Source organism: Ischnura elegans, chromosome X (genome assembly GCF_921293095.1).
Source record: "Ischnura elegans chromosome X, ioIscEleg1.1, whole genome shotgun sequence".
NCBI lineage: Eukaryota > Metazoa > Arthropoda > Insecta > Odonata > Coenagrionidae > Ischnura > Ischnura elegans.
The window spans coordinates 34191989-34208818 of NC_060259.1; the positions used below are offsets into that span (position 1 = coordinate 34191989).

At 38.1% G+C, this 16830-nt stretch overlaps 2 long non-coding RNA genes across 8 annotated transcripts; one reads left to right on the forward strand and one right to left on the reverse strand.

Moving 5' to 3' along the window:
• Positions 1 to 9749: 9749 nt before the first annotated feature.
• On the reverse strand, positions 9750 to 14428 carry LOC124171729. Of its 7 annotated transcripts, XR_006867935.1 has the most exons (8): positions 14135 to 14428; positions 13565 to 13885; positions 13138 to 13397; positions 12656 to 12946; positions 12131 to 12488; positions 11628 to 11686; positions 11220 to 11458; positions 9750 to 11121 (listed from the first exon to the last, which is right to left on the reverse strand). It is a non-coding gene; the product is annotated as an uncharacterized LOC124171729 (long non-coding RNA). The 7 variants fall into 7 exon arrangements; XR_006867936.1 differs by lacking the exon at positions 11628 to 11686; XR_006867933.1 differs by having other exon boundaries at positions 11220 to 11686.
• An 825-nt stretch (positions 14429 to 15253) lies between these two features.
• On the forward strand, positions 15254 to 16093 carry LOC124170999. Its single transcript, XR_006867622.1, has 3 exons — positions 15254 to 15539; positions 15792 to 15850; positions 16020 to 16093. It is a non-coding gene; the product is annotated as an uncharacterized LOC124170999 (long non-coding RNA).
• The last annotated feature ends 737 nt before the right edge of the window (positions 16094 to 16830 follow it).

A 16830-nucleotide genomic window follows, 5' to 3' on the forward strand; every position in this document is an offset into this window, starting at 1 on the left:
CTTAGGAATAGGCATTGAAAATCCTAAGTTGTAATACCCACTGGAACTCAGAAACACATCACTTGTTTTCTCCTATAATGCTGTTTTAGGATATTTCCAAGGTTCTGCTGTGTTCATTTGCCATTAATCATTTTTGAAACTGACCTTAATTTTTACTAAATGAAGTGGGCTGTATAAAAATATCACTGCCCTTGTACCATTCTATAAGTATTTCCTGTAATAATATTTTTCTGAGCAAAATATAAGCTTAGAATTAAGAGCATGGAGTGTTTTTCCTATTTACTAAATCTCATCTTTTCCTCTGCATTCCACTCCTGTGGGTAATGAATGGTACAGCTCCAACTAAATGCTGGTATGCAACAATTTGGCCACTATGAGGCCCATGTCTCATTGCCTGTATTATAATTTATACAGAATACCTTGTTGAGGCAACAGCATTCGCCATTTTAGCTAATCTTTGACTTTCCTATGCTGGAAAAATGCTTTCTCTGAAGGCCTTCTATTGTCAATAAAAAATATCACCTTTGCAGTAACTTCCATTATTATCTGTCAGTGAATGATGGCAATCAAATATATCGATTTTGTCCTAGAGCATCAGGTAGCTACTGTTGTAGTGTACACATGGGGTAGTGCCCCCCCTGGCTCTTTCTACAACTCGCTCCACAACCCTATCATGATCCAATTCGGTTTTACCCAAACAAAACAGGTCGTCAAAATAGATAATTGTGCCAGGGATATCACTAAAATTCTGCTCCACCATTCTTTGAAATATCTCAGGGGCACAAGCTATGCCAGAGGGCATTCTCAAGTATATAAAGCAACCAAATGAACTGGAGAAACCACATTTGAGGGATGACTCTTCATCAAATTAACTTGGTGGAAACCTTCTTTCAAATCAAACGCAGTGAAATATTTATTCCCACTCAGTTTCTCAGATATTTCACCCACAGTTGGAACCGTGTGATATTGCCTGATGATTACCTTATTTAAGTCAATGAGGTGAAGACAGAGACTTAAGTTCCCATTTGGCTTTTCAGTTATCACCAGATTACTGATCCACACTCTACCTGTCAAGGTCTCCAGCTTAGTAATACATAATTTTCTTGGCTTGAAACCTCTCCAACTCTAGCTTAAGCCTTTCTTTTAGTGCTGAGAGCACCCTACGTGGCGGTCTTGACATTGGCTGCACATACTCCACTGTGGCTATATTACAACATTGCGGGAATCACCCGAGACCATCAAATACACTCTTGTACATTTTAGGAAATTATGATTTCAGGGATGTTTCATGGAGTACCGAAATTCCCCACTCAAATGGCTCAATGTGTCTCCAGCCCAGATATGGTTTAGCCGTCAATCGCCTCCAAAGCTTCCAGTCACTTTCGGAGCTTTGAGACCTAAGGTGCAAAGGGGTATGGCTCTCAAAGCAAAGCAGGCCAAGGCAAAGGAACACTATGACAGATCCTCCAAGAGGCAGGTGAAGGAATTTAGGGCTGGAGAACAAGTATGGGTTAGGGTAAGAAATAATGAATGGTGGGAGCCTGGTGTCATTACAGGAAAACATAGTTGCCCATGTCAAAAATAAGTATGGTAACACTGTAAGGCGTAATCAATGTCACCTACGCCACAATCTCTCAAAAAATGTATCCATACAAGACCCTCTCCTGTTGCTAGATGAACATGGGGGGCAATCAGGTAGAGACAATGATGAGAGAACTCAACTCATCAGAGAAAGCAGTGACACTTCAGGGGCTCCTGTGAGTGAGTGCTCTACGTCAGCAAGAGCAGTACCTCAATCCAGTACCGGGGACTACCAGAAGTGGCCGAAGAGTGAGAACTCCTGTGCGCTTCACTCTGTGAAAGGGGAGGTGTTGTAGTGTACACTTAAAGTGGTGCCCCTTTCACAGTCAGTGAGTTGGTAGGGAAAAGTGGGGCAAAACCCGTTTTTCATTTAAAACTTGATCATTCTTTTGCAAATATTCTTATAAATGTGGTTAATAGCAACATTTATACATATAGGGTGTAGAATAGTAATGTAAATGCATTTTATTATAGTGATTACATATATTTATGATATTTTTTCAAACATTGACAAAATGACGATTTTGCGCCAAAGGAGGGGCAAAACAGACACCTATTGAATTTGCATTTACAAAACCTTTACTGTACAATTTTGAAAGATTCATTTTACAAACACTCTTTTAATATGTGTGCAATATTTCTGAACATGAAATAGTAAATTAACAATATGTGAGGTTGGATATGAACTTACGTACTGTGGCATCCCTCCCCCGACTCGCCCGGATACCACAATAGAACCGGGGGGAGACGTCGCACAAAAAATAAAAAAAAATACAAATCCGCGAAGATCCCTCCCGCATGGGACCTACGGGACAAAACAATGCCACTCACTTCTCGTAATTCACATAAAATAAAAAAAATATTCCCCTTCTGTGAAGATGATTGCTGGTGGGGGGTTCCCGATTCAAACTGATGGGTGACGTTCGGGCGCTGATGCACTCGTCCAACACGCATTTACGGGAAGGAAATCAGACGAGGCGAAAGGAAGGACGAAGGATATTTTCAATGGGGTGACCCGTGGAGGAATCAGAACAAAAACACTCTCTCAAACACTTTCAATTAAACAAAATATAATTCACACAAATAAGGTTGCATATGACAAAAAAACAAAAGGAACCCTCTTATACGCTAATGAAATATGAATTGGTGAAAGCCACTTATGAAACATCGATGATAAATTAAAATAAAAAAACAATATAACTTGGTTTCTAGATGAAAATCAATATAGAAAATGATGATAACAAAATAAAGTTCGGTGGTTAACACGTAAATATGATACAAATTCAATGATTTCTTGACTGGGGAGGTAAATGATAGTCCATCCCGTCGAATGTAAATTTGGGGTGCGAACGTTAATTGTACTTGGTGACTGATTTCACTTTCACTAATGTAACGGGTGCGTTCCGTGACTGTTTGTCTTAACTTGGCTTGGCAGGAGACACAAGGGGGCTTTGGGGGGGGATAGCTGCAATCTTACTTTGTCGTAGTCCGAGTCTCGACCAGGTTGGATCCAACACTCTCTCGTTCCATTTACTGCACTCCTTTCTCCCTTGTTGGAGGAAGCTGCATCCGGAACGGAGATAATGCGTCCTCTTCAGCTGGTCCTTTGCTCCTTCGGACGGGGGGGGATTCTTCTTCCGGATCAATCTTTCTGATAATACTTGGGCCCCTTGTCTCCTCCTGCCGTGCGTCGCACTGATTTTGGGCATAGGCTCCGCCCGACAGTCACTTAGGAATTCTCTCGGTTCTCTTACGCGCACCACCTTTTATCATACCTCAACTAGGGGTGGGGGTAATGCACAATGAAGGGAGGGAGGAGTAATACGCCACTCACTCAGGGAAAACCCGAGCTCCCCTCCTCCCACACACACACACTCACACACAACCATACAAAAATCGGCAAAAACACATTCATCCCCTCTTACTCATCCACGCCTTCCTCCACGGGCCATGGTTTTGGGGGTGGGATTTTGGGAAAGGTCGTGGAACGAGCGGGTAAACTGGTAGGGAAGAAATGCGCCGAGTAGAAAATGCACTGTAATGGGGCTTGAACCATTACAGTATATAAATCACAAGTGACATAGTCAACTTCTTCTTCACAATTTGAACACTCCTCGTGAGCCCACCCTCTGCAGTTCAAACCTTGTATTCAACCCTCTTTATTCTTGGAACCGGAATACAACTCATTGCAAAATTTGCAAGCCTCCTCGTCTCCTTTGTCACAATCATCCCTATCTTTAAGAGAATCCAACCTCTGTCGGTCCTGCCCAACTCTATGGTGACGATTTTGCCCCTCGACACACAACATCAGAAATATGTCAATACAGGCGTATCCATAATCAACTACTTGGCTACACGGGCCTGAAGCACAACTTAAAGCACTAAATTATCATATTAACTTACCGTAGGTAAATCAGATCGGCATTATAGCTGCAAGATCCAAAACAAACGTAATAAAAATCATAAAGAAAACTGTATTCAATTTGAAAAATTCACAGAGACTAAACGGCAGCCTCTATGCAAACGAAAATAAGCTCAATCTGCTGGTAATGGAGGCCACTTCAACTAGTATATTATGTTGCTACTTGAAAGCAACAACTACCTGGTGATTTTAAAGGGGTCGGTTTGACCTGCCCAGTTGGATTTGCCCCACTCTCCCCTACCAATGAATGATCCTTATTTCCGGTTGCCCCGGAAATGTTGTTGGTGATGTGTTCATATTGTAATGGTGTCCATTACAAATAAAGTCCTACTAGTATCTGTTAATATTGTATTCTTTTAAATAATAACAGCCACCGGTTGCATTGAGTGTCAACATTAAACAGATATCAAGAATGATACCCGAAAGGATGTCATATGTTTATCATTATCGTGTACCTATTCTTGGTCCTGCGATATGATATTTTATATTATACCTGCAGAGAAATTTTCCATAATTGACAGCAGTCAGGATGTTAACTCAGCTATTCACCTTCAACTGCAATTATTGTTACCAGGATCATTATCTTGTTAACCTTATTTTCTTCCACAGACCACTTATCTTAAATTTTTAAGAAATGACCATGTGAGACAGGACGCAGCACACATACAAGCATACACACAGTCAGTCTACATCTTGCCCATTGTAATGCATTTACCTTAAACATAAATTTTTTGAGGCATATCTCTAATATGTTTGGAAAATATGTCTTCCTAACACACACAGGAACAACCAACCAATCACTTTTTCTGCCCATGCCCATGGTAAAAGTAAAAGGGGGACTACATTCACACACAATATTCAAATTTTTCCTGAAACTGAAGCATGCCCATGGTAAAAGTAAAAGGTGGACTACATTCAAACACATTATTTAAGTTTTTCCTGAAACTGAAGCATCAGAATTAGGGGAGGGACTATATTCAGAGGGGGGTTATAATTGGAGAAATACGGTATCTACATGTGCATAGTATCCAGTAAGCCACCTGAAGGATGTGCGGCAAAGGCTGCCTATGGAAAAAATTCGCTAACCATCAAACATCATATAATAGTACCCCTGCTATGCAGCGTTCATATGCATAGATAACTATTGTTGCAATATGGTTTTAATTTTCTCCGATTTAATACGGAGGGGTAAATCATTTAAGAATCCTTGGAGTACTAAGAATTTTTAATAAGCACTGAATGTTTTTAGGCCCTCAACATTTTTCTTCTAAAAAATATATAAAATTTCTCTCTCTCTACACTGCAGTAACAATCATTACTTTTCAGAGCAGTTTCCTTTTGGAAAGTAGACCTCTATGGTGACAGAGATAGACTCTGGGGACATACTTTTTCTTTCCTCAATTTGGCAAATGAGGGAAAAATGGATGTGGAGAACGGTTCTGAGGATGAGGTAGAATAAGTAAGGGACCCATCTGGGATGGAGACAATAGTTATTGTAAATTTGTCTTTGGTCCCTTTCTCTGGACCCAGCGGTTCCAGTATTCCACCCCCAACCTCTACCTTTGCTTCTTCCCACCCTCCGTCTCCCATCCCAACTCCATCTCCTTCTCCCTTGCCCTACCCCAAGCCTCAACCTTCAACACCCTCTAAACCAAGCAGTATTGAGTGGGTTGATAATCTGGTGGACCCTCCAAATATCTCTTTTGGGTGGAGTGCAGGCTGCAAGATGATTTTGATCTGCTATTTACCGGAAGGTTTTTTCAGTCAGTTGATGAAGAAACAAACATATTTGCGGAGAAAGCCTTTCATAGAGGTGTCTCCAAAAAATATCGTATGATGGATTGGAAAAATCCTATCAGCAGAGGGGTTCAAAATTTCCTGAGACTTATATACCACACGGGGATTATTTCTCCACACCTTCTAGCCGACTATTGGAGCACTGATGCAAAATTTGGGAGTCATTATTTCTCTCATAACATGTTGCGTGATACAGGACATGATGGTGAGACATGTTCTACATTTTGCCAGAAATCCAATGGGGGGGAACATCTAAGGACTTCATTTTCAAGATTAGGCCTATTGTGTAGTACATTCACATTATCATAGAAACAGAGCATTACACTTGGCAGAATCTGTGTAAAGTTGAATCCATGGTTGCTAGGAGAGGAAGGCTTTCGAAGTACATAAAATTGAAGTTCGTACTTCATTTGTTTCCTTCGACTTTCTCTTTGACTTTCATAACTTAGAGCAGTGTGGCCCTATAGCAAAATCAATGTATTTTCTTTCACTGGTGATAATCCCCGACACCAATGGCAAAATCCCAGCACCAAAGCAACACAAATAGCTTTACTGCAAACTTCATAAACATTTATACTTATCCCGAAATATAGTCAATACGCTCATTTTTTAGGCCTGGCAATATTGAAATATGGAGCACGTCAATTGATGTTGTGCCAACTTATGTAAAAATAATTAAAATTTTTGCTCAAATCATGTATAGACATGCCTAAGTAACAGTGCGAAACACAAACTAAGCAAAAAATAACTTTTTTATCGGCCTATTCTGACGACTTCAATGAAAATCAGGCCGGCATTGAATGTGTTTAGCAATAATACATTACAAATTAATGCTATTTCCTTACAATGGAAAATGATAGATTAGGTTAATATTATTTTTCAAGTTATCTTGGACTCGTTACAACACTTTTACAATTCATAGGCAAGAAATTTGACCAGGAGATGATTTACTGAGCATTTAGAGTATTATATCTACCCAAATTTATCCAACTTGACATGCCACGCAAAGCAGATGGCAATCATCATTCCAGGAAATTACATTCAAAATAAATTTAAAAAATGAGGTCGTTTACCTTGTTGGAGTTCTCAACCGTTTATACCGTACATATAGATGATCTGTAGAGGAAAGAAATGCATCACAGTCCGACCTCAATATCTGAATCATCTGCTTGGGAGAGCTTTGCCTGGAGCCTTATTCGACGCGACCCGCATGGCCTTAAGGATTTGCTGTTTGCAAGCCTCCAAGGATATGTGGAACATGAAGGAAATGACAAATATGGGTAATATACTTGTATACTGGCATGAGAAAGATTTTATTCAGGATGAATTATGAGATTATCACGAAAATTATCAACAAAATATGTATAACGTTTTCATTTCCCAACAGGCGTAAGGATATAATGCTATTATCTGGTCCCTGCTATAGATAGAAAAAATGATTTTTGTGAGTAAAAATTTCTTTTGGTTTTTGTTTCACCACCAATAAAACGTCTGACAAATGATGCATGAACTTGATCAATATGAACCAGAATTGTGGCTGAGAAAAATCCTCAGGCCTCAGAGCATCCATTAGACTGATGCCGATCATCAAAGAGTGAGGTAATAGACCACTCTAATAACATGAAGTCTTTTTTTCATGGATATTTTATTAGTTAGTTTTTATTTTAGACAAGTTTTTTGAATGATAAATGGTAGTTTTAATTCTATGCATTCACGCACATTATCTCATAATATTGTGAATATATTTTAACCCAATTTCATTCAGGGATAAATTTCCATTTTCTTTGTGCAAATGTTTTCTTGGATTGTACGCATCATCACCATACAAAAACTAATGGCACACCTTTTTTACTACTGTCATGAAACTAAAAAGTCACTCTGCTATGGTTATTGTTAATTTCCTTCCACTTTCAAGAATTTATTGTATTTTGACGCATGGGATAAAAAATGGTCCCTGTTTTTCATCAAATCTATTTAGGTTGGATTATATAAAAAGGTCAGAGTTCCACAAAATATTTACACCACATATACTAAAAGGCTTGTAGAGTGTGATTCAAAGATATGATCTGCAACTGCCTGCAATGACAAGGCTATGATCAATTTTTTGACCGTGGGGTACATCCTTTGAGCAGAATGATGCAGTGATTTTTCTCTAGATAGTGGCTTGGGAAAAAGAAGCACCATCAGTTTTGGTGGCTTACGGGTGTAGCTGCATATTTCACTTTGTCAAGCGAGCTTTCACGGCCATTCCATATATGTATATAGGTTTATTACTTCATTCATTCACACGGCGCCTTAAGCGCAAACATACATATAAATTCAAAGGTAAGGAAAGAAAGGGACATCCTTACCTTTGAATTTATATGTATGCTTGCACTTAAGGCGCCGTGTGAATGAATGAAGTAGTGTATCGGCCATATTGGCTTATTTCACTTGGGCTCTGCGTGCCCCGAAACGCGTGTTCCTGTCTCTTTCCCACTATCGTGTGAGTGTGTACCCTTCCTTTCATCCTTGTGTCCTCGTCCATTCCTTCCCCTGGTGAGTGGTGAGCTGCCCCAGTGCCATCTATTGGTTACTCTCGTGGGCCACAGCAAAGGGAGTTTTCTGTGTATAAACCCCCGCCGAAATCATGGTAAATCTAAGCGTCCTGGTAGCGCAACTGGTAGAGCACCTGGCCGGCAACCAGGAGGTTCTGGATTCGTGTCCCAGTCAGGCCGCATTTTTACCCTCTGATTTCTGGCTTTTTTCCACCTACCACAGCACTGTTGTCCTCGTCCTTTTTCTATTCCATGTTCCTATCCCTTTCTTTCCTTACCTTTGAATTTATATGTATATAGGTTTATTGATATATGACCCTGGTGTGCCGAAGATAACGAAAGAATAGGGAAGTGATGGATTCGCACATTAACACCATAGAAATAAAGACATGACCAGCCCCACAAAAACGCAGTTGGAGTTGATTTGTTGAATTTTCTGAGAGCTGGCCGCATTTAAACATAAAAATTTGTGATTTCATCTTAGCTGTAAAAGTAGTTTTCCACTATCTTGGAAATTTTTTTAAATTCATAGAACGAAGCAAAGATGGGTGATAGAACCAGCCTAACTGAATCAAAGACAGAGTAAAGTTTATTAACGGTATAAATCTAATAAAAAAATATATTCTGTAACCAAGAGGGTAGGTCCTAAAATTTGAGACATTCAGTAACGCAGGAAGTGATGCCCCAATCCTTTGTCAGAATATTTGGCCACCTATACTTGGCACACCACCCAAATTGTGCTAATTTACTCCCAACAGTGGGAGTCTAGAGGTTCAAATCTGGAAAAACAGATGAAAAAATTTTTTTGACTGTCTTAAATATAATTTTGGAGATGTAGGGTACACAGTTTTATTTCCAGGGTGTCACCACACATGCTTACTTTTGGTAAAAAGTAAATGTTAGCTGAGATAAATTGCTTCAAAGTTGTGTTAACACTTCAAAACTAAAGCATAGAGTGGAAAATGATGGTAAGTTCAAAACAGGTCTGGAACTAGGGCGAGATAGAGGCAGTGCATGTGGGTGGCAAAATGTGAAAACTTCATTAAAATAGTTATTTAATTTTTCTAACCAGATTATTTTAATACGTTAATAAATTTATATTATTTAGCAATAATATTAATCCTACTTTGTATTAACAAACACAAGGTGAGTAATTTCAACAATCGCATTTCAAAAAATAGCTTACAGATGTATTACATAGGGGAGTGACTGGGGGAGGAGGAGGGACGGTAAAATGTTCTTTCGCCCTGGTTAAAGGATTAGCATTTAGATTAGTTACAGCAAGGAATAGAGAGAATAATAAATCGCAATCATAATGAGATAAAATTGACCTATTATGACCCCATGTTGCTTCTAAGTAACACAAAAAATTTACATATTTCAGCTCTATTCAAGAAAGACTTACTCAGTACTTGATACTGTAATATATATTCATGGATCAGTTGCATACAATACTGGATAAAATCCTTAAGACCACCTCAACAACTAAATCAGTTCCATGGGATCAATTTTCAATTCAATTTAAAAAAGGTGTATTTCCAAAGCTGCCAGTGTAAAATGGATATTTACATATTAATTTGTAGTAGACATATATAGAGAATGAACCCTGGAAGTTTTTTTACATCTGTTGATGAGCATGTTGCAGCAATTTGGAGCTCTTTCTTTCCGGAATGGCTTTTTGTCCAACATTCATCCAAGACATGAGGGTAACAGGTAAAACCCCATGTAGACGGCCTTGTTATTGATGGTGTGAAGAAGTCTTGTTGAAGTCAAGGGATGTCTTGATGCTGTTATCATTGTTTCCTTTGATCCACTTGTATGGAGTGCTGTAAGGTTAAAGATCGGAGTTAATACACATTATAATACATTGGAGTTGCACTAGTCTTGCATACGAGCAGGTTATTTACACATATATATGTATTTTGCTTTCACTTGATGGCAGGCTTGAATTTCTTTTGTCATATGCAGTTATTTACATGCTCAACATCATAAGATTAATTTATTCTGGCGAATTCATTTAACCTATTTTCAACGTAGACAAATGAACAAACTTAAGAAAATGAAGAAGAAGTGAATTCAAACTATATACTAATAAATTCTTGAAGGATTTAATGAAATTCACCACAGATTTAATCTGATGTAGAAAATATGAAGTTACTGGTTATTTTAAGAAATATTTAACTAATTCATTTCCATAGAGGCCAATTGCAAATTAAAAACTTATTATTTAGAAAGAATGAATATTTGGCGAAAAAACATAGATTTTACAGGAAGAAAATCCTCATGATTTTTTTTTTTTACTTTTCCTCTTCATATTCCTTTTCTCCCTCTTCAAATAAAAATCGAGAAAAATAATCTACATTGGCCATTTCAGCTGATCATGTAGCATGTACTTTCCCTTCTGCTGTCTCTCGTTGCTTAAGCAATTGCAGGGATTTGAGAAAATGTGTGGAACCACCACTGAATCTTTGCCTTCGTCTTAATTACTTTACCCTCAGGAAAATTCTTCCATCATGGCACCACAAACAAAGGAAAAAAACACCAAGAAGCTGAAATTTTCTAATTTTGATGAAAAACAAAACAGAAAAATTGATACTGACTATATTATACATATAGCCTTAATGATGTAAGGTTTGTTGAATACAAATTTCCAAGCCCTCCAACCCAGTTGGTGCAGAGAGCAAATTGATTTGTAAAACATTTTTCTGGTCACATGGGCTGATAACTCTATCTCATCAATTTCCTTGGTAGAATTCATTGTGTCTCCTAAATTTTATTCTAACTCTGAAATCAAAATACAAAGAAACAGTAAGAAGTTGTCAAAGTTGAGAAGCTGTTGCAGAGGCATCTATAAAAAAGACAAAAAGAATCATTGAAATAACTTGCATTCGTTGATGCATACCCCCATTTGTTGTGCCAACAATATTCATGAATGAGTCGCATTACGTAACTCATCGTCATTGGGAAATACAACAATTCAAGGAGGATGCAACAGAATTTCACCATAGCTACATGAAGGAAATTTTTAATTGGCAGGCTGATGCTGGCTTTTCTCACACTGTGCTTGAGGATGCCACATTGTGGTGAAGTTGCTCCCAAACAACTGCTTTATTTTATTTTCCTGCAATGGATAGTGTTCTCACCATAAGCAAGAAGCAGTGTCAAAACTAGGGGGAAACTTTTTTGTGATACATCAATGGTAACATTATTTCATTAGAATTTGCAAAATAATTGAATTTGTGGTTAGACATTCTACTTAGTTAATTATTACTACAATTTGAAATACATACTGTATGTGGAAATTTCCCATTTAACTTGATGTTTCTTTCCCAGAATCATAACCAATGGGCTGAAATTAAAGTAAATTTATACGTATAAAGTCAAAATATTCCGGGAGAGATATTGTGGAACAGCATATGAAATGACACTTCAATGTCAAATCTGCCAAAAACATAGATTTTACAGGAAGAAAATCTTCATGATTTTTTTTTCTTTTCCTCTTCATGTTTCATTTCTACCACTTCAAATACAAATCGAGAAAAATAATCTACATTGGCCATTTCAGTTGATTCTGTGGCATTTACGTTCCCTTCTGCTGTATCTGGTTGCGTAAGCAATTGAAGGCATTTGAGAAAATGTGCGGAACCACCACAAAATCTTTGCCTTTGTCTTGAATACTTTACCCTAAGGGAAATTCTTCCATCATGGCACTACAAACAAAGAAAAATATAACACCAAGAAGCTGAAAGATTCTAATTTTGTAGGAAAATAACATAGAAAAATTGATACTAACTATATACAGCCTTAATGATGTAGGGTTTGTTGAATACAAATTTCCAAGCCCTCCAACCCAGTTGATGCAGAGAGCAAATTGATTTGTAAACATTTTTCTGGTCACATAGACTGATAACTATATTTGATTAATTTCCTTGTTCCGATTGTTGTGCCAACAATATTTATGAATGAGTTACATTACGTAATTCATCATCATTCGGAAATGCAAGAATTCAGAGAGGATGCAAAGGGCTTTCACCATAGCCTCATGCGGAATAGCTTCAATTGGCTGTCTGATGCTGGCTTTTCTCACGCAGTGTTTGAGCATGCCACATAGTGGTGAAGTTCATCTCAAACAACTGCTTTATTTTAGTAATCTGCAATGGAAAGGGTTCTCACCATGAGCAAGAAGCAGTGTCAAAACAAGGGAAATACTTGTGTGATACATCAATTGTAACAGTCATTAGAATTAGCAAAATAATTGAATTTGAGGTTTCACATTCTAGTAGGTTAATTATAACAACAATTTGAAATACATAGGTACTGTATGTGGAAATTTCCAGTTTAACTTGATGTATCTTTGAATTGCATTCGACGATGCATCTTTCGGATTCTTGTGACATCAATATTTATGGATGAGTACCATTAAGTAATTCATTGCCATTGAGAAATACAACAATTCAGAGAGGATGCAAAAGGCTTCATCCTTAGCTAGATGCAGAATATTTTTTATTGGCTGGCTGATGCTGGCTTTTCTCACGCTGTGCTTGAGGATGCCACGTGGCATGTACATTGTGGTGAAGTTAATCCCAAACAACTGCTTGATTTTAGTAACCTGCAATGGATATGGTTCTCACAATCAGCAAGAAGCAGTGTCAAAACTAGGGGGAAACTCTTTGTGCTACATCAACGGTAAAATGTTTTCATTGGAATTAGCAAAATAATTGAATTTGAGGTTAGATTTTCTATTTAGTTAATTATAACTACAATTTAAATACATACTTTGTGTGGAAATTTCCCATTTACCTTGATGTTTCTTTGATTTGCATTATTTGATGCATCTATTCGATTGTTGTGCCATCAATATTCATGAATGAGTCGCATTACGTTATTCATCGTCATTGGGAAATGCAACAATCCAGAGAGGATGCAAAGGGCTTCATCCATAGCTACATGCAGAATATTTTTTATTGGCTGGCTGGCTGATGCTGGCTTTTCTCATGCTGTGCTTGAGGGTGCCACATTGTGGTGAAGTTGCTTCCAAACAACTACTTTATTTTATTATCCTGCAATGCATACGGTTCTCACCATGAGCAAGAAGCAGTATCAAAACTAGGGGGATACTCTTTGTGCTAAATCAATGGTAACATTATTTCATTAGAATTAGCAAAATAATTGAATTTGAGGTTAGATTTTCTATTTAGTTAATTATAACTACAATTTAAAAACATACTTTGTGTGGAAATTTCCCATTTTCCTCGATGTTTCTTTGATTTGCATTATTTGATGCATCTATTCGATTGTTGTGCCATCAATATTCATGAATGAGTCGCATTACGTTATTCATCGTCATTGGGAAATACAACAATCCAGAGAGGATGCAAAGGGCTTTCACCATAGCTACACGCAGAATAGTTTTAATTGGCTGGCTGATGCTGTCCTTTATCACACTGTGCTTGAGGATGCCATATTGTGGTTAAGCTGCTCTCAAACAACTGCTTCATTTTTTTCCCATTTAACTTGTCGTTTCTTCCTCAGGATCATAACCAACGGGCTGAAATTAAAGTAAATTTATACGTATAAAGTCAAAATATTCCGGAAATATATTGTGGAACAGCATATCAAATGGTAAACTAAGACATCAAACATGTGCAGAGGTGTGAAATAAATTTAAGTGGGCAGTTCGAGGCCTTTGTTTCCCATCTTACTGCACATGTACTATGAGTGTATTATTTGGATTCCAAACTTAAATGTAATAAAATGGTAAATTTTTGTTCAGTACTTTTTTAAAATCATTGCCTACCTGGTTTTTCCTTCCATCCCATTGATTTACCCTAAAATTTCATGCGACGAAAATGTAGTACACTGTTCATGTTTTTATTCCAATTGAAATGAGAAATGACATTGTTTCGAGGAAACAGCAGTGGCTACACATTAAAATGTTGAATCTGCGTGTTTGAATAACACATACTGCGTCGGATGGCACAGGATTTATTATCCAATTCACAATACACCACAAATAACGGTCGTGAGCCTGGTCCGCATCGCGCGAGCCCGGAAGTAGCTGCCACGTTCACCTTTGACAGGCCGCTAAGCTTTGCGCTATCACCCACACAAGAACAGATGAACATCAAAAAAACATAAGCGAATCTATAGTATATAATCTTTGCAAGCGAAGCTTTATAAATGTAATTCATGCAAAATGGCCATTTAAAGTGGGAATGCTTTTTCATGACCCTGTATATTTTTCCAACTGCCGCCGCGTTAGATCAAAGCATTTGATTAGAATATTCCGCGAGTTAGGATAAACCCTAATGGAGAGTAAAAACGTAATTACCTCGGCTTCACTAGGCCTTATTTACCCGCCAAAATTATAAAATTAGTGATTTATTGCCCATAGCGCATTTCGACTATTAAATTATTCTGTTTATCTAATCGTTCCTCTTATAAATCGTCCATATCATACTCTTTCTCGTCCCGATATGCTTTTGAACCGCTGCACAGAGGTCCGAAATCGAAAAAAAGCTGGCAAAAAGTCGTTTTTTCAAAAATTTTCAGGGATTTTTTTAACCTCATATTTTGATTGCATAGGATTTGGTCTACAAATTACACTACTAAGTTGGTAGTTTTGTACATTAGAACGGCTGCATGTGTCCGTCAAACATGGAGCATTCATTCACTGCACAACTTACAGTTGCGTGTAATCGGTCGATTTTGAAGAAGTTCAGCGTCATGGAGGACAAACTTTACGCAATGAATGGAGCCAAAAACATTTTTACCCTTTCATATTGCATTTTCCTCTTAAATGAGCGTTTTGCACTAATTAAATTTATTAAACTTCGCTTAAATGTTTTTTGATGTTCATTTGTTCAAGTGTGATAGCGGCGTTAGCGACCTGTCCAGCAGGGTAATGTGGCAGATACTAACGAACTTCCGGGCTCGTGTGATGCGGCCCAAGCACACGACCATTATTTGTAGTGTATTGGTAGTGTATTGTGAAGTGGATAATAAATCCTGTGCCATCCGACGCAGTACTATGTGTTATTCAAACACGCAGATTTAACATTGAAATGTATAGCCACTGCTGTTTCCTAGAAACAATGTCATTTCTCATTTCAATTGGAATAAAAACATAAACAGGTGTGAACTAATAATTTTTGGTCGCATGAAATTTTAGGGTAAATCAATGGGATGGAAGAAAAAACCAGGTAAGCAATGATGTTCAAAAAGTACGGAACAAAAATTTACCTGCATTTTATTACATTTAAGTTTGTAATCCAAATAATAAACTCAAGTAGGTACATGTGCAGTAAGATGGGAAACGAAGGCCTCGAACTGCCCACTTAAATTTATTTCACACCTCTACACATGTTCGATGCCTTAGTTTACCATTTGATATTGTTCCACAAAATATCCCGGAATATTTTGACTTTATACGTATAAATTTACTTTAATTTCAGCCCGTTGGTTATGATTCTGGGAAAGAAACATCAAGTTAAATGGGAAATTTCCACATACAGTATGTATTTCAAATTGTAGTAATAATTAACTAAGTAGAATGTCTGACCACAAATTCAATTATTTTGCAAATTCTAATGAAATAATGTTACCATTGATGTATCACAAAAAAGTTTCCCCCTAGTTTTGACACTGCTTCTTGCTAATTGTGAGAACTCTATCCATTGCAGGATATGAAAATAAAGCAGTCGTTTGAGAGCAACTTCGGCAGGATATGGCATCCTCAAGAACAGCATGAGAAAAGCAGGGTTCCCACTCAACCGTGAAAACCTTAAAACCGTGAATTAGCCGTGAATTTCCTCTACCGTGAAAAAACCGGGATATAGCCGTGAATTTCGTCTTAAAACCTTAAAAATCTCTCAATCTTGATAATAATACCTTCCCAGAAATTTTCATCTTCGTTCGTAGCTAGCGCATTTCTATTCATTGTGGCGAGCATCGTCGCATGCGGTCGCATGGGTCAGAGAAGCGTGGGAACGAATGTTGCCTGAAGAAAGAAACATCTTTCCCCAGCGCAGGCCTTTTCTCTCCCCCTCCTGAAATATGACACCACTTCTCATCAGCTTGTTTACTTTCCTCAAATGGCTTGGTTTCCCCTCCCTCGGTCACTGCTTAGTCCCCCTTCCACCCAATTAGCCTTCCCACTGGCTGCAGCGACCACTTTCGAAACTAAATCTAGATGGCCATTGTGTCGAAAAATTTGAACGTTTATTCAACACCCTCAATCCTATGACTGGAAGACCGCTAGCCTTGACAACCTGCCATGCGCTGTGGACACTACGCTCCCTGCGTTTGAAGCGGGTGACAGCGAGCTTTCGGCGTGACGTTACTAATTCTCGCGCATTGCGGCCCTGAAAACGAGAGAAGATTTCCGCTTATGGCAACAGAGCATTACACGATTGTCGCATGCGTCGACCTGGAACTTGCCAGTTTTACGTCGCAACCGGAAAGTTTGTGTGTAGTTATTTACTGTCGGTGGTG